Here is a 25,879-nt window from a genome sequence, read left to right on the forward strand (position 1 = left end):
AAATCAGCTGCACGGAGACAAAGCTTCTCTTGCCAGCTTTTGTTCATTTCATACGAAGGAGTGCTCTCGGCTAGAAAACGGGAGCACGTGGAAACAGGTTCCCCCCAATGTTTGGGTTTGATGTAAGCTCAAACAGCTCTGAAGGTGTCAGAGGAAGATTTTGACAGTGCCGAGGCACAGCTAAGGTAAACCTCATGAATAATTGAAATTGCTTGTAAATGAGCGTTAATCAGAGTTATAAAATAAGCCTTATGTAAGAACTTGTGGTGGATTTCTGATGCTCTGTCTTTGATGGTCAGCTTTTCTGTCTTCCCGGCCGCTGGGATTTAACTGTCCTAGACCTACTGGTCTGGAAAAGCAAGGAAGGCAGTTTCACTACTTTAATTGGCAGCTCAGCTTTGCAGCGAATTGCCCCCCGGTTATGTATGAGACCGTTATTTAGCCAAACGTCATTTACTGTTGATGCAGTTTCATGTCTCATTTTGACCCTCTCAGAAGCGCAGCATCATGACTTTCACTTTCATACAGTTCCTGTCATTAGGGAAGATTTTCGGAGACTGCAAAATAAATGAAGGCCACTTTTTATTTGAGGCAGTGCAGTATTCTGCCGTTAGTTCCTCCCTCATCTCTTCTGATTGATGTCCTAGTCACTTACTGATCTGAAAGTGTCATGTACGTGTCACGTCCAGACGGCAACCTCCGGGTCTGAACGACGAAGACAATGCAGAAGTGCAAAAAGCTGCAGTTCATCGAGTGGCCACTTGAGGCTCCAAAATGAAACAAATGCCCATAGACGCCCATGTGAAAAAGACCAGCTTAACAGCATTATTAACATGTTTACAGCCTGTTACGAAAAACTATTTTGGTCTCAGGTCTTCGATAGGGGTCCAGTATGGTGGTTCTTGGCCTGAAAAACATTGAAGACCCCTGTTATAAGTCATTCATTTATTTTTTTATGAAGGTGTAAATTTCTGCACAATTAAGGACATTCCTGCTTTGAGTGACAGGTGGTAGCACTAAGCTAACGGGTAGTGGGGAGTTGGGTTGGTGGGTCTCAACGTCCAAGCTGCTTTAGCTCCAATATGACCCCATTCCCATATTTGGAGTATCCAAGTGTGGGCGGAGTAAAGCTCATCCAACATGGCGTCCCGCGGGCTCTGCGCACTTTGGGCTTCATTTTTGAGCTTCAGAATCCAATGAGTGACGTCACAGTGGGTTTGTCCATAATATATACAGTCAATGGTCGCCTCTCCATCTTTTCATTTATTATTGTTCTGCCATGATTTCATCCTCCACACTACTCCCAGTTACATCTCATCCAACGAACAGTCTTCAGCTTTCTCTGAGCCCGCCTGGACTCCTGCTACTGCGTGCTCTCATCTTTCAGCGCCACACTACTCACTTAAGCCTAAAGTTTACCTGCGGGAAGGAGCCAGATCTTAAAACGCTTCTCTGCGGTTTTCATCTTTCCTTGATGGATTCTTTCTCCAGGAGATCCAAACGGTGTCTTGGTTCCTAGTCACAGCACATTGATTTCGCGCGGCCATGGGACATTAGTCGTCTTCTGTAGTGTAAGAAGTGGGATGTAATGGTGTAGGTGAGTAGGGGGAGATGCTGTATTTTGTGTAGGCAAAGGTATGCAGACACTAAAACATCTCCTTATGATTGAGCGTCTCACTGTGAAATCATGATTATTAGTATGCAAGTAAGGCATTCAGTCTCGCTGGTGTGTTCCTTGGATGAATTTAAAATCAGGGCTCTTTGCCTCTTACCTGGGGAAACTGTATCCTTTTAGATATGGAATTTTGGTATGGGTGTATTATCACATTTTTTTTCATATCTGGAGTAGAAATTCTTAAGAGTTTGTTGTAAATGTGGGCCAGTACAACTTCATCCAGTATAAAGTGCATGGTGGTCTCTTTAATATGTGTTGGGCACATTTACACCTTGATTTGATTGTATTTTTGCTTTGTTTTTGTGTTAATGCTTCGTATAAAGCGCGACTTCACAATAAACACGACCCAACCCAAACCCAACCACCATATTTTTGTGTGCTTTTGACTTCTTCTGACCACCTCAGGTGACAGGGATGCCGCGCAGTCTCCAGAGACAAAGTGAGGTGTCAGAGAGGTGATGAATTGAGGGCCAGGCTCCTGAGCGATGCAGGAGTTAGACACTGTAGATGCCTTGTTCTCTCCAAGTCAATCACAAGGCAGAACAACAGTTTCATCACAGTGATAGATGCTCCGGCCGGACGGGTCTGTGTGTGGCTGCAGCTCTGATAGCAGGTAGAAGTGCACTTAACAGTGTGATGAACAGAATACTGGAAATACAACATTTTGCCTACATATCGGAAAGTTTCTGGTGTTAAGTTTGATTGATATATAATCAGAATTTATACGGTTTGCACGTAATTCACAATTACACCAGATCACATCAGATAATAGGCTCAGCCCACGCTGCCCATTCTTCCTTGTGTGGGACGTCAAGGGCTTAATGTTGTGCTTTGCGGATTTATTTTACTGTGTTCGGGAACATTACCTTGTTGCTCCAGCCATTTTCTTTTCATCTGTGAGAGCTGGTGTAGAATTACCATTCACAGAATCCATTCTTTCCTCTTTCAGCAAAAATATTCCGCTCTGACTGCAGCACAAGCTCCAAGCCATCATCGACCCGCCTCCTTCCATAAAACTTTGGCAGTTTTACGAAAGTTTGGCAACCCTTTTTAGTTCCTCCAAACTTCCATTTGCCCATTGTGTCCAGAAAATGCTGTTTTAACCTCATAACTCCACGGGATTCGGTTCCAAAATGCATCTGGCTAGTTTAGATTTTCATTTGCCAGCTTCTGACTCTCGAGTCTGCCGAATCTTCCTGGAGGGTTTGTTTTGTCTGAGTCCCTCCAAGCTGTTGTCTCATAAACTTAACTGCTGCTTCTTAAATGCCCATCTATCTTCTCACAGCCTTCTCCTGTTTGGTGGGCATCACTAATTTTCAGACTAATGAGCTCCTGATTGGTTTGATGCAGTTTTCCCTCGCCTTACGTTCTCCATATTTCACTTGCATATCTAGTCTGTCAGAGCACTTTCTAAAATATGCACCAATCTTGCACAAAATGTATGTTTCTTCTTTAACTGTGTGCCCTTTGTAACACATCTGCTTTGGATGCACTTTGGTGATTTTATCAACAAGAGCAATCCACTTTCTTGGTGCAAATTTGATCAGTAATAGAAAAAGGTGAAGACGCCGTTTTATCCGGTGACCCTTGGGCCAGCAGACGCGTTTAAATATGCATAAAAAAGTGTCAAAAGCTGGAATGGGTTTGGTGATCTGTCACATTTGCAAAAGAATATGCTCCCAGTCACTGCAGCCGACTGACGGCAACATGCAGTATGTTGCAGCCTTGGAGAACTGCGTCAAAGCCGCTACAGTAACGTCACTGTGTTCTAACAACATCCTCATGCTGATGTTTGTGGGAGATGCGGGATTAAACTGTCTCACCATCCTCGGTGCCATTCCCTCCTTTCCAACCGGTTGATTGAATTGCTCTCATGTTTTACTCTTGACTATAACGATGGGGTCAAAGTTGTCGAGTCGCATTTTACGATGCGCATAAACCATTAATGGAACGCGACGTGGTAAAACAAAACTGAACAAGTAACAGAGTGATGCTGCCGCCCCTCTCATGACACGAGCATCATGTTCCTGGACGTTCATACATCCCGTTCTCGGGAAATAATATCTCAAGAATTCCTTTATGTAATTTCTTCAAATTTGGTTGTTGAGACATCATGAAATTGCTTCATTAGTAGGACCAATGAACAAATTAATAAAGTTAAATCTTAGCTCCTTAAGGCTTAGTTTACACGGGATGGGGCTCCAGACTAAACGCCATAACCTGACGTGCACCTCCCCAGAAATGTGACTGTCCGCCACAGTGACATGGGCCATAGTGACTGTGATTGGTCTGAAATGCGTTTCCTTGTTCACGTGACTCAGCGGCCGGACGAGTTCTCCTTTGTTCAGGCTCGAATTCGCTGTCTACTCAAACATCTTCTCTACTGTATGTGATTTGACTTTACTTCAACTCCATCATGAGCTGCTCAGTTCCACTCGCTCATTGGACTCACTTCAGTCTGATATGTGCCTTAGTTTCTTATATTTATCAACTCATTTTCTTCTTCTTTTTTTATCTCAGATGTTTATATTTCCAGTCTCTAGGGTCTCTGAATAACCCAATTTCAATCCTCTGCGTGTGCTGTACATATGGCACAATTAACAATAAAGCTGACTTTGACTTTGACTTGACTTGCGTTAAGTGCAGAGTGGAAACTCGACACAGCTGGCCAGGCATTAGCTAGTGTTTCAGTAATTACACAACAATACAGACACACCAGCGCACATCCAACCACACAACCCATTACCTAATTACCTAACTCATACCATTCACCTCTGGCTGCCGAGGTGTTGTATTGACAATGATGTGTTCTGATTTAGTCTTAACTTGTGGCACACGGGTACTTTACAACATTCAGTAGCTTGTTTTCTATTTATACTTTGTAATTCACTTTCCGTCTGTGACTTTCTCATTCAATCACAACTGATGATGCAAAAGATGGTGCAAGAGGTGTAATTATGTTTTCACCAGCTGCTATCATGGATACGATAAATTGCATATCGTTACTTTGTGAGTGGTAGAGGACAGAGCTTCCCGAGTTATTAGGTATTAGTGTCATCAGATACTAATGGCCTCTTGCTGAGAGTAAAAACCAAGTACTGTGGAAACAGTGAAGGCAGATTTTGTCAGCCTACGGAGCGGGATTGACTCACAGGACTGCGTTGTTGACATAGTAAAAGCCTCACTCTTTATCTGGTCAAGGATAAACTCTCATGAGCTTATGCCTGGGAAAGATAATGAAGTTTTGTAACAGCCTTCAAAGCAATAACGGAGAACTCCATGGTGCCGGACAAATGGATTTACCTCGAGTAGCAGCAATTAGCAATTTAGCAGAAAATGGTTCGTGACACCGGCGTGTGATGTCTTATGGTAATCACCGCCAGCTTCTGAGAGGTGTACTGTACGGCTCTGCTTCACACGTCTCCACTGCAGACCCTCGTGTCAGACGCCCAGACACAGTGTCTCACTGCTCGCACTTTTATTGCAGCTGCGTTTTAATGAAACAAGGAAAATGGTGACTCTGAATGACGACTCATTGGCTGCAGAAGTTGTACAAAATGTACCGACCACTCCGACAGTTCTGCTAACTAGGACTAAGAATACCACAGACTGTCACATCTAATCTTTTTATTTTATATCCTCCATTTATTCATTGAATATCTATTACCGTTTAACCTCCGGAGCAGGCGTGTCCAAATTCTAACAAGCAGATTTTAGCTCAAACTAAATTTAAACAAGTGGCAGCTAGTCTGAAGCTCTACAGCTACGCTAACAAAGTAGCCAGTCCTTACGTCCTCAGATCATCTCAGAGTGCCACCTTTCTAGCATTGTGTAGGTTTCCCTCGTGCCTCCAACTCCACAGTTGTGACTCATCAGAGAATGGACGTGGGCCTTCTGAGGGCGTCCTGTGGTGTCTGGTAACAGGATGTTGTTGTGGTGCGTTCCATTTCTACTCAGAAGTCGGAATCTACGAGTTCCGACTTGGAATTTCCAACTGGAACGTTCCTCAAAGTAAAGGCCAAGATGGCCGCCCCGTGTGTAAACAGTAATTAGCATCTCCTGTAATATTTCGTTTATTAGCACTTCTGATTAGTTTTTGTTGCATCAAATTGATCAGACAGACAGTATTTTTAGACATGCAAATGTTGAAATGCTGTTACAGTGTAATTTAAGTTTTTCCATGTGTTGTATTGGAACTACAAGTCTAACAATGCGCTAACAATGGCTAAAAACAATAACCTGGTAAAACCAAAACAGTGCGAACCATCATGGCAAATTGTGATTAATAGTGTTTTATTTTTTCTGCATTTAAATTAAACAATTGAAACTTTTGAATACTTTTATAAATTTCTGCCTCATGTGGTAAATTTCATCACTGCAAATAATTGTAGTAAAAAACTAAAAAGAGTTGGTTCAAGTTATTTGTTTGATTGATTTGATTGATTTGTGTAACTTAAATAGCCTGAATTTATTTTAACATTGTAGCAATAATATGAATATCAAGATTTATTTAAAAAAATAATAATAATAATTTCACTCAAAATTTCAAAAAAAGTTGAACAAGTTTCCACCAAGTTATATTTGGACAAGGCAGGAGCTTCATGGATGCGGCCATTTAGTTTTCAGGCTTCTGTAACTGGAACGCAGATAAATTGGATGTGACGTCATGGAAAGCACCATTAGTGGGCGGTCTTTGGGTCCTATGGGTTGAGGGGAGGAGCCTCAGTGGATCATCCCACAGATACTTGATCAGTTTGGAGAACAGTCAGTCTAGTGTCATTGCTATGGTCTGATCTAAGTAGCATCCACACAAATGCCAGGTCCCTGCAGAACATTGTATTGTCACATGTTGATCAGTGTCAGTGGTCTTAATGTTATGGTTGTGTACGTCTATCCTTTCAGGGATGCGGCTTGGCAGCTGGTCACCTGTGTGATTAGATTATTTCCCATTCTCAGTCCTCTGTAAATGCCACAACTTGGTTGGTTGCATCTTAAATGAGAAGTAACAGCCTCCGGTCTGAACCAAACTGGTGCCTCCGGCTACAATTTATCGTCAGTTAAAATACAAATAAGCACAAATTAAATTAAATTAATTCTTTTTTTACTGTGTAAGTGCCAAGTACTCACCATTTGTAATAACTTTCCAGAGTTGCCATAAAAAATTCTGGATCTCGGATGATGGCATCTACATGCTGCAACATGGCCTCACTGATACGACTCTTTTAATAGTTTTAAATACACGGCAGTTTTTGGTCTCATACAGTATTTGTTTTGCTACAGTACCAGCACTTTTTGCTGTACAGCTGTGGTAGAGAGAGTCCCAGTCTTCATAGCTCATTTTTTTGTTGTGACATTACTCAAAAAGAGTTTCACATCACTTCATTTCTGTAATGCAGTGTATGGAAATGAGGTTGCTTCTCGTTCCTTCAATTTGTCGTTAACGCCGAGCTCCCTTTCCCATTGCTTTCACGCTAGGCCCTCCAAAACTCCTGCTGACTTTTCATTGCAATTTAATGAGAGCCCCGAGTAACAAACTCTAATTTTGTTTGTTGCCTTTGTTGGGAAGGTAAAATGGCAGTGCTTACTAATAATGCATGGGAGTATGACCTGCAGTCAAATGGTTTAGTATTCTGAAACCTTCAATGTTTCTACATTGCTCTGGCTTAGAAATGGATTCATTGTCACAGTTATCTTTCTGTGACAATAATATACAGCGCAGCAGCTTTCCAGGCCATGCTCGCTGCCTTTTGTTTGCAAATTTAGATTTTTTTAAAACCGCATTAATACGTGTTTTGGTGTCAAGAGTTGATGAATTTCTCCGTGTAGAATTAAAGGTGTTGCTTCTGGGGCAGAAGCCCCTGAGAATTATGATGCTGCTTATTTATATTATACTTAAATCTTCCATCCATTTTCCAAATAATGATATTAGAACATTAAATATCTAAGATAAAAACTTCAATGTGGCAGTTTGTGTAGCAATTAGCATCTACCTGGTGAACAAAATCAACCGCATGATAATACCTTCAGTTCAGTGGGTGGTGAGGACCAAAGTGGAGCTAAAAGGAGAATAGTTGCATCTGGATACGTCAACAGTTAGTTGTGAATAACTCTAATTGTATATGATGTTAACAGCTTGTACGTGATGCTTTCTCAGCTGCCCCCAGTTGTTTCATAATTAATTTTTAATAGACCTGTAATTACAACACAACATCGTTTTACCAGTGAGACTGAGGAGACCAAGGTGGCTGATGTGTTCAGAATGTGCTGTCATATGTTGGTGATTCAGTATAGTGGCGTTTGGTGTCATTTTACCTCTTTTCCTAGTAATTTAGTGTCTGTGTCTAAACTCTTTTTGCTTCCTTTTAAAGACACTTTAAGTTTTTCTCTTACTCTTTTACATGTGTCTCTCGTTGGCTTTTGTTTATCGGTCGTTTTCGTCTGTCCGCATCCACAGAGTGAGAGCTGAACGAGGTATCGCTGGCCGCTTTAACACATGCCATATTGATGTATTGCATTCGGTTTTGAAACTGTTCCAGCTGTAACGTGCTCCGCTAGGTTTGCTCTTGGCAAACCCTGCATTGTGTGAGAAGACGCACGGCGCGGTTAACTGGGCTGTAGAAGCCAGCGGCTTCGTGCCTTCACGTTGTATGCATCGGCACAACTGCGTGAAAAAAATAAATGAAATAAAAAAAATGTCCTGAAGCTTTGACAGAGTAAGACTGTGGTCTGGTTCAGATCTAATCAGCCGCTGCAGAAGAGACGCTTCTCACTTAAACAGTAAATGTTGTCACTGTGCATGCTACATCTTGATCATATCTTTGGATTCCTGAGCTGAATGCATCTTCTTAGAATTTATCATAACTAAGCTAAGACTGTTTATTAAAACATCCATAACATAGGATGACATAGGACTTTGGGTTCATGTTGAAATATTACTCTAGACTATAGACTGTTTAAAAATGGACGGCGGATCTGCTCCTCAAAAGTGAAGCCAAAGCAAGTAGAGCTCCCCCTGGTGTCTGGCTGCAGTATAGGTCATAAGCTCCACCTCCTCCATGTTAGTGGGTGGGACTTGGGCCAAATTAAAACACTAAAATACACATCAAATAATGGTGGTTTCTGTAGTTTTTGCTAGTTAATATAATATTAATGCATGTTCAAGTGTTAACTATTTGGATAAGTTTTGTTTTAGTTATTTGAAGTAAAAGAAACAGGATGTGACATAATAGCGACCACCAGTTGCCATGTCAACCGCTCTGTAAAGCGGTCCCGTTGGACCATGAGAGTTGTAAAAACTATTTTTAAAAACAAGTACAGTGTATAATCCAACATTTCCACGTGACTGGAAATAGAAGAGCAGAATGTAGTAGCCTATGAATTAAACGAAAACATGAGTGAGTCTGGAGATGACAAGTTGGCAACATCATCACCCGAAGTCAAACATTTCACAGGGGGAATTATTAGACTAGGTCTGTGTTATACGGTGCACATTTACATATTTTGTACCAACAAGTGTGACACTGAACATCAACCTAATAGTAGTTGCCGGTGTCGGCTGTTGATTGTTATGATCTAAACAGGACTAAAAGCAACAATGACTTCTGTCTATACATTTTATTGACACGCTACAGCCTGCACCAAAAACTTCAGCTCATGTTTTTTCTGACTAATTCTGGCGTGACCGTTACTGCTGAAGTCGGTTCTTAGTTGTGCAAATGAGCCACATCAGTGACAAATCTGAAACAACACATGGAGCCAGAGGAGCGCACCAGCCTGAATCATTTAAGAAAGGGTAACACGGCAGCTAACATCATTAGCTTTTCAAGGTAACCGGTGTCTGTGCTAATACGCAGCGATTCATTCACTTTGGGGAGAGGAAATGCTTGTTTTTCATTTTAAACTGCTTCATTTTTTAGGCAGTGTAAAGTAAATAGAGGACCGTGAACATGACTTGAGTTCGTTTTAATCTGTGTCATCTGAACTTTGAGCTAGCTAGTAAAGTGTGAACTAGCACAACGCCACCAGTTAGTGCCGTGTAAATGAAACAGAAAGGTGTGGCTCTGCTCCGTTTTGACAGAGAAAGGGGAAACTGTTAACGGTCGAACCTTTGGCACAGCTGCTTTACCCAGCGTTCCCCTGCAGTATGTCAGCATATCCTTAAGGACAGACGAAGCCAGGCCCTACATTCCTGATTATGCTTATGTGTTACAAGGCCTGTGTTTGTTTTTCGATTCCTTGATCTGCTCCTGGGGGATGAGGAGATATAGGCCATGAACGCGCTATGAAGCGGTTTGTTGAGCCTGTGGTGGTGGTGGTGGTGGTGGTGGTGATGCACAGTGGCCCAGTTCAACACAAAGCCTTCACTGTAACACATATTCCAGCGCGCATCCCTCAAAGGCGTGATAAGCTGCAATAATTAATCAAGAATTTACCTCCTTCTTTTAGGGATGCCTCATTACATGGTGTGAGCCGGGCACCATGCATAATTAAATCTTTGTATTTACCTCTCAGCTTGTAAACGTCCCTCCCCGCAGACATAAATGATGTGATGCTGATGAGAGAAAAGAGATGGAGGGAATGATAGAGGAAGGGGCGCCACGGCAAAGCCGATTTCCAAAGGTCTCACATTGAAGCGGCAAAGGTTAATTGGATTCTGTCAACATGATATTGTGGGTCGATGCTTCATTCTCTCAGATCACCACTTATACGACATTTTTTTAATTTTCTCCTTTGGAGAAAATAATGGCCTGATCTTGTCATAATCAGTGCGTGACAACTTTATAAATCTATCAGCGCGGCCTCTAAGACCGTTGTGCAACACCGGAGGCTCGTTGATCCCCCCGATTTTTTCCCAGAACAAAGGCGGAAAAAAACGCACTTTGTTTGTTAATACGGCGAGCGCGCACGCTCACAGCGACTGTATCTAGCGCAAAGAGAGAGAGATTTGGATTTCAGCATTATATAAAGCAAAACCGCTTAAACCCAGCTTGTTGACTAGAGCGGCGCACAGCAGACTCTGCGTTACGTAACCGGAGGAAGTGCACGTTACACGTCTCTCAGGAGAAAGTAAAGACAGAGTTGTGGTCGGTCCCCGAGATTTGTGTCGACACAAATAAAAAGCTCGGTGCTGTGTGTTAGATACCACCTCTGTTTCTTATATTGGAAGCTGCTGCTGCTGCTGCTGCTGCTGCTGCTTGTGATGTGTTGCCGAGGCCGTGATGGATGGCGCTGGTGCGGCTGCGGTGGAGCAGCGCGGGGGCTGTTTCCAGATGAACTGACCTTGTTGTACTGCGCTGATTAAGAGCGGGAGCATAGAGTATTGACTCCTCACCAGCACTGGCACCCCTGGAAGTTCACTCCGCAACCTCCCCCTCCCCCCTCTCCTGTTCCAGCTGCCTGCTCCCAAAATCGGATGATTGTTTTAGTGTAATGACAGCGCGGCTGCGCGAGCGAAAGTGAGTAACTCACTGACACCAGCGCATCCGAGTTTGCAGCGCGGGGGGGTGGGTGGGCCGCGTCGGTTCCAACGCCCGTCGATTCAATTCAATCCAGTTCAATTAAAATTATGCAGCATTAATAGCTATTTAAAGTAGCCTCAAATTGCTTTACAGAAGCCAGAGCCTGAAAAAATCCAAAGCAAGCGCCGGTCATCCGTGGCAAGGAAAAATGACTTTTTAACAGGAGGGAACCTCCAGCAGAACCCAGCCCATATGGCAGGAGCCATCTGCATGAAGCCAGACGTAAAGTGATGGAGACAGGATGGAGTAAAAAAAAAGAGGGGGAAGAAAGGTTTTGTGCATGCTTGCTGTAAGCGCAGACAAATGACCCGTGCATTTGAGAGTTAAGTGATTTGGCTCCACTTTACAACCCTAAACATAACGTATTGAACACATTACTGGGCGTATATCTCTAGCTGTAGCGGTGGGCATTTCCTGGAAGCGTAGCCGGCGCGATGCGTCTGCCTGAGCCGACTTTGACTCTTTGACTTTCCGTGTTTATCCGTGTGGGTGTGTTGTTTCCAGCATGCGCTCCATTATTAAGCTCAATTAGTCCTTGAAACCACTTTCCCAGCCTTCCGAGAGTTTACAAGTTTTGGGAGCGAGTGTGTCGAGAAACCGGCATTGTGTAAGCGTGGAACCTGCACTGCAGTGATAACAGGAGGCTTATATGGCAGGCGGTGGGAAATCTCCATCCGGGACTTAACCTCTGTGGATGAGAGATTATTACTCGCAGCTCCTGGTTGCAAAGGAGCACAACCCATTTGTGCTGAAGGGCACGTTTATCCACATGGCACACTGCGGTTATATTTACAGTTTGTGCAGGGTCTTCCTATTGCAAGCTACATCACTGAGGTTTAACAGTTTACATTTAAGAAAATACATTCATTTCTGGTTGTTTGGTTTCTTTTTTATTTCCCAGTCAAGATGACCCATCAAAAGCAACCATTTTTAAATTTAGTTACTATCAGGTTTTAGGATTGTGGCATCATTAAGCGATGCTTAACATCCTTATAACAAAACAGCTCATTTCAAATTCAGGCTTGAATCTTCTTCAAGAGTTAGTTATAATTCCCAAAGCCCAAAGCGGGCCTCTTTTTAGTCGGTCCCAGCATTTGTCACCTGGTGTTTCTCTGTGCGGTGGCTTGATTACTGCAGTAATCATAAGTGACCGTAATTTGGATGTGCTGTAATTTGGACGAGCAGTTAATTAGGTTCAGCTCTTACGGTTCACACCAGCCTGAATCCATGATGTTTTTCTTTTCTCCGCGCTGTTCTGAAACTACCTTGAAGTTAATAAACTTTCCCTCCATATCAGGGGATATGTGAAGCTAAAAAACTGTCAGCGTTCTGGTGTGGAGCCCAGAGAGATGGAAGATTAAACACGAGTTCATCTTTGAAAATGATCTGTTTTACTGTTCTTTTATTATTAAAGACTCTGCAGTCCTATTAATTTTACTAGAGTGCTGCCTTCATTAAAATATTTTTCTAAATATCGTCTAGTTAAAAGTAGGCTACTCCCCTCAAATAAAGTTAATATGGTTGTTATTCAAATTGCTCGCTCACGCAAACCAGTAACTATAAGTCAGAGAGCGAATAACAACTAGACATTAGTTATACCCTACAGTATTTGATGCAATAGCGCGATAGTCGGTGCATGTTGTGGTATTTGTGGTGTTAAGTTTTTTTATCTTCTAATAGCATGATTTTTGTGTGAGTAGTCCGGGAGCACAACATTTTCAGATCCACTGTCCTATTGTCCTATTCAGAAGACAAACGAGATAAATTTAAATGACATATTCTGTGTTATAAAGTCTAAAGTTACGTGTGAATATTGCTCCAAATTCTTCCTCGTGGTCCGTTTAGACCGGTAGAAAAGTTTTTAGTACAGAGTTCAAAATATCACTGACAACTTATTCTTATTCATCCTCGTCTTCTTCTTCTTCTTCTGGCCTACATCGCTGTGACGTCACAACGTTAGCTGGAGGCAAAACAGAGTGAAGCTTAAGGCAAACGCTGTCACTCTCAACTGTGAAAATGTCGTCTTGCTGTATTTTTGGGGCCAAAACTGAAAAAGCAAAAACACTAACTTGAAGTTTAATCACATACCAGCCACTGTCAGTGGTAGACTTTGGTTGAATACAATTAAAAGTAAAGGCTGGAGTGAGACAATCATCAACAACGCTCACTTTTACAGCGCACACTTACAAGATTACAAGATTAATATGTAATACATGGTCAGTTTCAGCCTGAATAACATCATGGGTTAGACTGAATTCTGACTGAAATTATGTGAAGTTCATCTAGGGTGACCAGATTTGAGTTTTGAAAAAGATCCTTCAGCGGGTGGAACAAATTGCAATGCAAATTTGATGTAAACGTGATTGAGGCTCTAGTAGAACAAAATCCTGGACAAATTCAAAGTTTGAGTTTGACACATTTTTAGGTCTCAAAAAGAAAATGTGTCAGGGAAAAAGATGACGTCTGGTCACCCTAGTTAATCGTTATTAGGAGGATTCTGGTTGCAAGTTAAGGCTAATGCTAACTGCTAGCTAACTCAACATTAGTCAGGGGTAAAATATGCGTTTTCCTCGTCTATTCTTGCCAAACAGTCTCTTGAAATATGCTAACTGGCGTTAAGAGGCTAGAGTGTTTGAGATACTTTGCCTCCAGCTAAGCCCCACCCCTCAAAAAAAGTCACACTGTTTACAAATCGTAAAGGGGTCTATGTGAATCAAATCTGTTCCCTCGTTCTGGTCTTTCTTCCGAGGACACAATTTACATTTTACTTATTTAGCATATTTTAGTTTTTGCCTTTGAAATGAAACATCAAATAAACTCTGATTTATTTTTTATATTATAAAGCGAACATGAAATACGTAAAAGTACGCAGGCCGATGCTACTGCACATCGTTTTTAGAAGAAGGAGTTGAAATTAACTTAATGTATGTACATTAACTTACTTTGGAACCAGGAAGCGAACTTTATCGGACTAAGTACTGAATGATTTGCTGTCGTTTGTCCTTCAGAATATGACAAAATGTACCGCTGGCAATAAGGAACACTACAGATTTGAGCTGCGAAGGTCACTGATGCTAACAACTTAGATAACAGAAAGTAATTTGAATCTGCTTCCTCTTGTCTTGGGCTTCCTTCCTGTCCGTATCTGTTCTCCACAGCCTCTGCTGTCGTCTCACATTACATCCAGCCCGGCACGTTCTGATTTTTGTCTCATCTTCTGCCTCCTTCCCCCTCCTCCTCCTCCCTCCGCCCCCTCCTCTTCTTCTTCCTCCTCCTCCCTTCTTTCCACTCTCTCTACCTGGCACTGAGCTGGATGCTGATTCAGCTGTTGTGATAATGCATATATGAAAGTTCCCGGTCCTGATTTGAAGGCATTAAAATGCTGTAGGCAGTGGGCTGGAGTAATCTTTCTTTCTGCCAACCGCGACATTCAAGCTTAGCACGGTGCCCTTCTTGGTATACACAACACCCCGTGCACGCTGCAACGTGACATCGCCCATGCATCACTCGCCGTCTGATTCTGAATAAAAATATACTACATTTTCATGAACTTCTTGAAATGAACACCTACAATGTGCTTCTCTCTTTTTATGTTGCAGGCGATACACCTCATTGCCTGTAGAAGTCTCTGAGATCCCTCTAAACCTTATTGCCCCTCCATATAGAAGAAGTTATCCCTGTCGCAAATGGAAGTCTGCATCCTTTGGGTAAATTAAAGGGCTTTTTTTTTTTCATTCATCAGACCACAACTTTCTAAACCCATTTCCTGACAGTCTGTCTCATTACAGCAGTTTCCGCCATGGTGCTAGTTTATAGAGTTGCTCTTTTTTTATCAGACTGATAAAACATCTCATGTCTGGTGTTTCCATTCGCCGTACTGCTGTTGAGTGCTTTTTTTTGTTTGTTTGTTCGTTTGCTTGTCGGCCTTTTTCCTTTTTGCTTTCGAAGATTCCCACCACCTACTGCGTACACCCTGGTAGGTGGCCTCCACAGCCTCGCAAATCCACTCAGATAGAAAATGAACAACGTCCATTACGACCAAAGCTGTGAAACTGAAGCTCAGTGGGGGTAGACTAGTTTTTTGGGAGATAGAAAGGGCAAGCATCTCTCCCTTTTGATCCCTGTTTGTGCCTATTGTTAACAGATATCTCAGAAAATGAGCGGTAAGCCTCAACTTTGCCGAGTGTGGCGAGCGGCGTGTTTTCACGCTGCATTTTCCCGAGTACAGTAACGTCTGGCCGTCCGTTGCAGTCCTCTTCTCTGTGGATGCTTTTTTTCCTCGGAGTTCATTACAGCTGCTCAGCGAGGCCTTGAGAGCTCCTCTGCAAATGAGAAGAGATGGAAAGAGATGAAAACCCTGAGAGCGCCGAGCAGTGGGACATAGGCTTCAAAAGCTTCATGGCAATTTCAAAGGGTTTTTATTCTTGACGGCGCTCTCGCTGTATCTATCGCACATCCAGCACTGAGGTTTGAGAGCGATTCTAAAGTCAGGTTTTTTTTGGGGTGGCGGCGAGCTAGCAAAAATCTCACCCTGTGGTCTTTTTCCCGCGTAAGGTAATAGTGAAAATCCTAATGAATCGTGTTGACTCCACATGTTTATTGATTGTAATTAGGCGTGGAGATGGAGAGAGCACAACGAATGAGAGCTAAACACTTGTGATTACAGTGGGGTCTTGAGCTGTCCCATTCCATTAGCAAGTGTTTGCTGAAGAACACGACAAACAAGTGCACATCAATTACAATTGCCCAGGGAGTTGTGCTCTGAATGATGTTTGGGTCAAGCTAGAACTTACAATAGGAAGTAGGTGTTTAGATCGTATAATGAACGCAATAACGCCAAACCACAGAGGAAGTGACACATTGCTGCAAGTAAAATCACAGATTATTGGATTTTGCATGTGGCAGCAGATATAAGATTAAAAATGTCAGCAGCAGCAGGAGAATGTGACAGCAACAGATACATTTACTCTTTTCCTGTTGACTTCTCTAGTTCCCTGGTGGACTCACTGCTACCCTGGTTTTTATTGCATGTCATTCCATTTCTCTTTTCATTTTAAAATAATACAGATCAATCATTGATGGCTTTCTTGAGATTTAAACGTAAGAATGCACAAAGGACACATTACTTTAGACCTATGTCTAGAAATAAAATGTATACACTACTAAGTAGATTCACAAGTGAAATGTAGTTAGTAGCCTTCATAATTTCTGGGAAGCTCCATTGAAACCTTTTGTTGACCTCTTGAGAAAAGTCGATTCTTATTTACTACACTGTTGCGCTAGCAAACAGTTGCCTAGTTGCCAAAACCACATTCAGCCCTCACATTAACATCCGATGATTGCAAGAGGCAAGCTTTAAGTACGGCACTTGAGATCCGATCTCGATTTAGCGATATGTACGGAAATAAATTTGGGATGCAACAGAATATTGCAACAGTTATAGTGCGATTTGCGTGAGGCATGACAATAGCCAGTATAAATATGGACAGCAGAACTGCTCCTCAAAGTGAAGCTTAAGTAAGTAGAGCTCCCCCTGGTGTCTGGCTGCAGTATAGGTCACAATGACTTGGGTCTAAATTAAAACTCTTGAATGGTTTCTGTCATTTTAGGTATTTAATATAATGTTGATGTATGTTCATTGTCAATTTTTTGGGTACGTTTTGTTATAGTTAGTTATTTGATGATATAGAAACAGGATGTGATATAATGGTGACCACCAGTTGCCATGCCAACCACTCCATAAAACAGCCCCTTGGGACAGTGAGAGTTGATTTAAAAAACAAAAAAACAAAAACTGATACAGTGTATAATCCAACATTTCCTTGTAACCGGAGTAGTGTTAATTAAATGAAAATGCAAGATGGCGTCGCCCGTATCCCCAGTAAAGTGGCGTAAGTTTGGCCAATGCAAGGAAGGGGCGAGACATTGTCCATATTGATATACAGTCTATGGACATGACATGGAGTAATGATACATATTCTGATACAAGCTCTCTCACTGAAAACACACATTATGTTATTATGTATTTATTTATTATAATTTACGTCCGCCTGTCTACCAGTTGTTTAGAGACTTGCAAAAAGCTGAGATTACAACCCCAATTCTAAAAACTTCTGTGTTCACTATAATTACAGAAAGATCTCCGGTAATACAGAAACAGGTGATTCATGAGGAAATACATAACTTAACTAAACATAGCTCCAACATTAAGTAAGTAATAGACATCCTGAATGGTGCTTTTTTTTGGGCGATCATTTATAAATAACAAATGTGTCCTCAGTGCATCCAGGCTGTCTTCACACTTGTGCTTTAAGCTGGATGGATGTTATGCGAGGTCTGAACAGGTCTGAACAGACAATGCACTTCATTGTTCTTTAGAAATCATTTGTCCATTGTTCTCTAAAAATATGTAACAATACACTATATTAAAATAGTGAAAAACTACTTTTCCTGCAGTTCATGTGGTTCCATAAATGGGTGCGTCAGCAGTTGTTTGTGTATGAACTGTTTGAACCCTCTAATGTACAGGTGTGCCCCTTGTTTCTAGTGTTTTCCAAACTGCACTCTCACATAAACCAGGCTCTTCCTCAGTGTATTGCCATGCTTGAAAAACAGTAATTTCTGTTTGGAAATCAGCCTAACTCCACAGAGCCACATATTGGAAGATGATATGTTCATTTGGCACTGTGGTCTGCTTTCTCTTTTGATCTGCTCTTCTTTTTGTACATTTCTTTCGCTTTTTTTCATAAAAGCTCAGTGAGGGAAACGGCAGGCGTTAAAAGCTTTCCAAGCCTTCCAAAGCCTGATCTTACTCTGGTTGTCTTTTGCCTTTTTTGTTGTTTGTTGATATGGTCTCTGCCCAGCTGTGTGAGGTCCAGATCTGTGAATGAAAATGGCTTTTTCTGTAAACCTCAATATCCAGTTTCCACCAACTGCACTCACCAGAATGGACGGTTTGTTGCTGGAACATGTCACTTTGTCCCTGTCCTCAACGGGACGCTCTGGTAAACCTGTGGTGCTGTCATGTTTCTTCTTGTACTTGAAATATGTTGCCTTAAAGCAGAGATCAAACAAAGTTGAATTCTCTTATTACCTGCAGTCTAGATTCTATGGTCAGATACGTCCCCTTTCTTACCAAAACAACAACCAACATCAATCAATCATATCAATCCAATCAATCAATCAATCTCAATCCAATACAATCAACCAACCAACCAACCAACCAACCAACCAACCAACCAACCAATCAACCAACCAACAATCAATCAATCAATCAATCAATCAATCAATCAATCAATCAATCAATCAATCAATCAATCAATCAATCAATCAATCATCCATCCATGCAGTCAGTCAGTCAATCAAACTTTATTCATTCAAGGCTTCATTGAAATGGAGCTGTTTCTGAGTCTGAAATAGTACTTTTCATGCATAAAAGATGCAACACAATGTGCTTTACATTAAAAACCAACACCTCTAACCCCCATAGCCCATACCTTTATTCATGCTTCATGCTTCATGCTTCATGCAAACTACCTACGCAAAACCTCCAGCCCTTCCTAACCCACTCCTAAGATAAAACAGAATATGGCTGAGCACTGAGGGACCAAATGCGGAATCACCATTCTTTGGGACGCCACCACAGAAACCACCCATGACCCAGACGGACAGGGGCCCACACGACGGCCTTAAAGCCCTGGAGCCGGACCCACATCCATCCAGGCCAGGACAACACCCAGGATGGGTGTTAATTGATGCTGTACACAATGCTGTACAGCTCGTGTCCAGATTCTTAGTCATCCTCGTCATGGTGGCTAGAGAATATTTAAGTGGTTGTTAGTTTTAGAATGAATAGCCAGGGATGGTTATGTGTGGTGGTAGAGCTCATCTCCTGTTGTATAACAACTAAATCCCTTCTCTGTGGTTTGGTACTTTGTGCTGTGGCATGGAGACAACACTCTTTGTAGATGGCGCCTAGACAATTCATGTGTAAACTGGGAAGAGTTGGACAGAGAATTTTTTGTGGGTGTAGGTGGCAATAAACCTAACACACAAGGCCTCGGTTGTTGAGATGATGAATCCTCTCAAACACTTCTCAAAATATTCCACCAGGACCACAACACAACACAACACAACACAGCACAGGAGCTACGGGCAAAGCTGTTTTACACAGAGGTCTTTGGAGTTTAATTCCTGGGATAGAACTTTTCTCAACAGCTTTGGAAGTTGGTGTATCATTCAAAAGTGATCGTTTGCTTTTCTTTCTTCACCTTTCATCACCTTTAGCATGTGAGCATTTTGTCCTTGTGAGACCCTTCCTTTCCATTCTGGCTTACAAGCAAAAGTCTTGACAGTCAGCTTTAAAAAAAAAAAAAAAAAAAAAAAGTGCTGTGCTTCTGACTTTCACCGTGATAACGTAAGGAACAATCAGCAGTTTTTTCACCTTGTCTTCCAGGGCTTTTGTTTGCGCCTGTTTTGAGACAAAAATCCTCCTGTCAGTTGGTGCGTCGCATTTATTCCATGCACGGACGGCCTGATGCAACAAAATATTAATTTGCCCCAGGCTCACGTTGGCGTTATTTTGTGCTGAAATGCATAGTGAGTGGTTGGTTTACTCAACCCACAACACCCTTGACAAATGGCTGCGCCGCTTCGCCTCTGAAGTGCGGTGGGAGTGGCGACGCGTGTTCAGAATGCCGGCCGCGTCCGGGCAAAGTTAGCCTCACGCCACTCCGTCGGCCGTGCCTTCACTTCATCTTGGCGCGCTTTGATGTCGACAGGCGCGCTGGTGTATCCGTCCCCTCCCAAATCTCAAACCCTGCGTCATTAAACTTGTCAGTGGCTTCCATTCTGTAGTTTCTCTATCTCTGCTGCAACACCAGTTGTCATTCACGTACTTGTCATTACCGGCCGACTCTGCTGTAGTCATTCACGACAATATTTGGGGTCACTTCTGCATCTACGGTGTGGGATTGGAGAGCCATGCGCCCCCACTTTGTCTCGGAAACAGCTATTGTTTCATTTGTAATTAAAATCATCTTCAGTTTTCTGTACGGTTCTGGAGCTGGGGAAAAAGTTGCAAATTACTCTTGTGGGTCAGCATGATTGTTGGGATTGTGACGCAGCACTCAGGAGACTCAGTCCGACGGGACTTATAAATAACCACAATGCCTGTCATTTGAGCTGGGGGAACATTTATAGATTTCCTTCAATACTCTGTCCCAGTTACACTCGTTTGAACACAAGCGGGCGTTGACAGAAATACATTTTCCGGCCTTTACTGAGCACGTCTTTAGTGCTGTTAAGTGCTAATTACGCAAAGTGTATTTTGCTTATTCCCAGTGTTATTCTCCTGTTAGTCCCTGATTGTACTGTACTGAGTCATAAAATCGTTTTCTTAATTTAAGCAGAGTGTAAATGATGATTACTCTGCTTTAAAGTGGCATTCCAATAATTTTATCATTTTAAGTGCTGTATTCGTCCTGCAAAACAAAGAAACTCACATTTTATTTCAGACAGGTTAAAGTAATTCATAGTGCTTGAATACACGGCAGACAAACTGATTATAGGACAATTTAAATGTAAAAACAAACATATTTGCACACAAATTGAAAGTAAATTCAATTTTTGAGAGGAGCATGAGCGATTCTTTGGAAACATGAATGCAAAGAAAAAAATGATGAAATGAAATAAAGAAACGTCTAATTAAGATTCAGGCTGAAGAAAATGGCTTTTGACAATTTTTTTATTTTTTTTTTAAGCTGTCACATCTCTCAGCTTTGTCCCAGAACAAGAGGAAATTGTTGGGTTCTCCCTTCCTTTGTATGTAGTGCGGCGAAATTATACGACAGTCACTGCCGAAGAATACTGCAGCTGGCTAAGTCTCGGCTATGTCTCTGCCGCACACCTCATATTCTTATTTTCTTAGTTCCATGTTTGTCACTCTAAACACGGTTCTGTGTCCACTAAAGAAAGGAGATAATACTGTAAATCTCAGATGGTTCCTGCTCTGCCAAAACACTGAGGTGAGCCAGCTGTCGAGGCCTCACCCCTCAACTAGCTGAGCCCTGAAAAACAAGCACTCGCATTTGTGTGATTTTCTTTTTTTATTTTTAGCCTTTTTAAAATGGCTAGAATGGAACATTGCCAGAATGAAAAAAAAAAAAGAATAATAACAACAATAATTACTCAGTTGCAGCTGCATCATCATTATCTCCCCACAAGCTCAGCACAATGGAAACAAAGGCTGCTCTGTTTGTGCTCGTGAAGTAAGAGAAACTAACAAGCATTCTTGATTTTTGCTAATGGGCTTGTTTGCACTGCCTCAGTTAAAGGCTCCACGTCTGTTAAATTTCTTCTAATATCCCAAACTGTAGCCTCCTGCAAGCAATGGAGCCAGCTGATGTGCAATGTGCAGGAGCAACCTATAGCGCTCCTTCCCCTGGGCTAAAGTCGCCGATGATGGGAGGCAGGCAGCAGGGAAGGATTGCTAATTCATCACTGTTAAAGGCTGGGTAATGGGGCCGCGTCAGTGACTGGGCTATCACAGGCCTGCCGCCTCAAAAAGGCAGTTAATTAACTTTCCATCGGCTGTGAGCGTACGCATGCGAGCTCCGCCGACGGGCCTGCGACGGAGATGTGAAGTCCAGTCCTCAGCCCTGCTGGGAGGCTGAGCTCACCGGCAGGAACCACACTGGGAATTTCTGGAGGACTGTTCTGCTCAGCTCAGAGCTGCATCCTCACAGATAAATGCTCAGATTGTTCTCATAATGCTTCCCTCAACTTCCACTTCTTTCATGTGAGTAAAATATTCAGTTTAATAGAGAATAGACGTGCTGTGTTTCTTTTTGTCTCACAGCCAAACTTCTGAAGGTATTCTCTCAGAGGTCTGAGACTGGTTTTAGACCTGACGTGTCTTCAAGATTCAAGGTCACTTTATTGATTCATGCAGGATTAATTATTTTGTCCAAGAGTCACGAGATAAAAAAGAACAAGACATAGACATAAGAATAAGAATAAAATAATAAAATAAATAAATACAATAAAATAAGAATAAGGTAAAAGTAAAACAAAAACAAAAACAAAAAAAACATAATAATTCAATTTACATGGGATATACAGTAAATAAAACATTTTAGCTAAAGTATCTCAGTATAAGGTTAGCTTAAGTTTGTCAGTATAAGGTTAGCTAAAGCGTCTCGGTATAAGGTTAGCTAACATGTCTCAGTGTAAGGTTAACTAAAGTGTCTCCGTATAAGGTTAGCTAAAGTGTCTCACTCTAAAGTTAGCTAAAGTATCTCGGTGTAAGATTAGCTAAAGTATCTTGATATAAAGTTAATTAAAGTATCTCAGTGTAAGGTTAGCTAAAGTATATCGATATAAAGTTAGCTAAAGTATCTCAATATAAAGTTAGCTAAAGTATCTCGGTGTAAGGTTAGCTAAAGTGTCTTGGTATAACGTTAGCTAAAGTGTCTCAGTATAAGGTTAGCTAAAGTGTCTTGGTATAAAGTTAGCTAAAATGTCTCAGTATACGGTTAGCTAAAGTGTCTTGGTATGAAGTTAGCTAAAGTGTCTTGTGTGCAGATGCGCGAAAGTGCTTAACAGTTAGAGTTGTGTCTTCTAATGGCTGTTTCAGCCAAATTATTCCAACCAGTACATAATAGCTTTTATCCAAAGTTTACTTATTTACGCTGCTCAGTTTGCCATTATTTAAATACCATTTTTTATTTGATTAATTGCAAGTTCCATTGTGCAAACATTTTGTGTACGGCATCCAAAAGTTCACAGTTATTTTCCATTTCTGAATTGAGTTGTCTTCATGTGCAAGGAAAAATAGGAAAAATGTGTCCATGTCTCACAGAAACATCTTAGAATGAGTAAGTCTCAAGAACAAGCACTTTTTTTTCTTCTTTTTTTTGTGGAAAGTGTGAGAGACAGAAATAGGAGGAACGGAGACTAATCTCGTCTGCTTTATCAGGCTCAGTATCCTTAAATCACAGAGCTTTGATCTCGTACTTTTGAAACTTTATTTTTTATTTTTTTTACAGAGTAATATATAAGGCTGGAATACTCCACATGGGAATTATACATTGCACCAGAAAACTGCGCAGTCAGTAGTACTGTAAAACACAACTACATTATTGCACACACCGACGAGGACCTTAGTTTTGGCTAGATGCAGACTCACAAGGTCAGTTTAAGTCCTCAGTGTTTTCTTTAAAGCTGCTTTAATCTTTTTGGTGAGCTTGCAGTACAGTAGCTTCAGAAAGGAGCAAATCCAGCCTTGTCTTTTCTCGGGTAACTCTGTGAAAGCTTTGTACACCTGGATTCGGGCAGCTCATCCCTTTCTTCCAGATCCTCTCAAGCAGATGTGAACTGCCTGAACTGTTCGGTGAGGTCTAAATGTAGTCTTAAGTGGGGCCACTCAGGAACAGTCAGAAGTCAGGAACAGCCACTGCAGTGCTGTCTCGGCCGTTTGCTTCAGGTCATTATTATAAGGTCAACCATCATTCTAGTCTTGGGTCTCTGCACTCTACAGAAGGTTTTCTTTAAGGACTTCTCTGTATTTTTCCCCCAGCTTGTCTTCCAACATTAAAGTAAGCCATGATACGATACTGTATATCATAGTATACTACCACCACTATGTCTCACTATACAGACATATTAACAGCGTGACGAGCTGTCACTCATCTGCAGGGCAAGAAATTCTATTTTTAACGCTATCATTCCACAGACTTTTGTCAATAAACTGCTGCTGCTACTGGGACTAACGCTATTTCTATATAGCTGGATCCTGGACTTTCTTACAAACAGACCACAGTCTGTTAAAATCCATGGCATTTCTTCCTCCACTATCATACTCAGCACCGGTTCCCCACAGGGACATGTCCTGTGCCCCCTGTTGTATTTGCTCCTCACCTATGAGAAATGCTCTGCAAGGTACCCGAGCAGTCATATTGTGAAATTTGTGGATGACGCAGCTGAGTCTCTGAACAGGCAACCCAGCTTGTGTAGGGAAAAGAGACGTAACACAAAATATAGTTTTCAGGAACTATGGCAATTATTGTTAGGCGTTTAGTGAAAAGAATACAAAACTCAACATTTAGCGTACAACAGAAGATGGACTCCAACGGAGGCCAATTGGTTAAGATGACAGAAGAAATAAGAACTAGGGGAATTAAGAAGAGATACAGCTATTTCTGAGCATTTAAGAAACCTAAAGGTAAAAATCAACCCCAAGCAAATCAGAATCACCGCTACTGGGGGAGGTTTAACAACAAAAAAGAACAAAAGGATCTGATTACAATCAAACGAAAGAACAATGTGTGTACACCTAGACGGGCATCCCTACATCCTAATGCCGTCGCTCCTCAAGTGCCAGGAAGTCCGGGTATTTATAGCAGTGTCCCATGAGAGGGGCCAGGACTGGCCAGGGTTCGGTCAATAAGACCAACAGCAGGTCGACGGAGCTCCAGTTGGGTGTCTCAGGGGCGGAGTCGAGGGGCCCAGCAGAGTGGAAGCTAAAGTGTCTTGGCTGGACCAGGCTGGACTAGAAGGGTCACTGGTGGGAGTGAAAAAGCAGGAAGTGAAAGAACTTGTGGACTGCTGCAAAACCAACAACCTCTGCATTAATGAGGAGAAGACTAAAGAGATTGTCGTGCACTCATGACCAAAGGAACGACTGTGGAGATGGTGTCCACCTGCAAATATCTTGCACATCTCCAGCGACCTCATGTTGACCACTAACACAGCCAGTATCACAAAGAAGGCCCACAATTGTTGTTCTTTTTGAGGAGGCTGAAGCGGGTTGACCTCAGTCATGATGCCTTCTGTGTGGTGGAGAACACACTGACATCCTAAATCATCATCTGGTACAGCGACTGCTCCTTGGCGGACAGGAAGGTGCCACAATGAGTGATTAATACGCTTAAAAAAAAACGTAAGCCATCATGTCACTCCATACATTAGGTTACCTTGGGGGCACTAGTAGCTCAGGAGGTGGTGTGGTCGTCCAATAACCAAAAGCGTGCTTCAGTTCCACCCTATCCCCAGTCTGTCTGTTGTGTCCTTGGGCAAGACACCCCCAGTGTGAACTCCACTGGTGTATGATTGCATGATGTTTGGTGGTGGTCGTAAAGGCGGTAGGTGCGAATTGGCAGCCATGTTTCCGTCGGTCTGCCCCAGGGCAACTGTGACTACTGAGGTAGTTTACCACCACTGGGGGGTGACTGTGTGAGTGTCTTTGAGTGTCTAAGGTAAAGAACTACATAAAACCAATGCATTATATCATATCATCATATAGGAAGTATCATTGTTAATCTAGTTGATGTGTTGTTCCATGGTTTAAAAACGTAAACATCTCAGTGATAGAGCTCATTAGTTGATGAGTTTGACAGTTTCATACATAACATGAGAGAAGATGTGAATATTTCATTGTATGTTTTCACCAACCTCCGGCCGCCTAGTCCCCCTCTCCCTTCTCTCTTTCTCTGAGAACACAACTGATTGGGTATTTGGCTCTGCGGGATAGTTTTTCTGGTCTCCTCTTGGGAGTTCTCAGCGTCAGAACACAGTCTTTGGGCTGAGTGCTGGCATCGCCGCAGTGTGTTTGCAGGGTGAGCTGCACAGCTGGCCAACAACAGCAGCAGCAACAGCGACATCGATCCCCCAGCTTTCTCTTCATTAG

At 42.2% G+C, this 25,879-nt stretch overlaps 1 protein-coding gene across 3 annotated transcripts in view; it reads left to right on the forward strand.

Annotated features, from left to right (window-relative positions):
* iqsec1b (IQ motif and Sec7 domain ArfGEF 1b) overlaps positions 1–25,879 on the forward strand; it is a 178,648-nt gene that overhangs the window by 42,094 nt on the left and 110,675 nt on the right. The window contains exon 1 of one of the 3 annotated variants that reach the window (XM_047582027.1): positions 14,590–14,900. The exons of the other annotated variants lie outside the window; for them this stretch is intronic. The gene's annotated coding sequence lies outside the window, so the exon portion shown is untranslated. Of the gene's footprint in view, positions 1–14,589; positions 14,901–25,879 lie in introns of those variants that run through there. 3 annotated transcript variants of the gene reach the window in all.

Source organism: Mugil cephalus, chromosome 4, assembly GCF_022458985.1.
Source record: "Mugil cephalus isolate CIBA_MC_2020 chromosome 4, CIBA_Mcephalus_1.1, whole genome shotgun sequence".
Taxonomy (NCBI): Eukaryota; Metazoa; Chordata; class Actinopteri; order Mugiliformes; family Mugilidae; genus Mugil; species Mugil cephalus.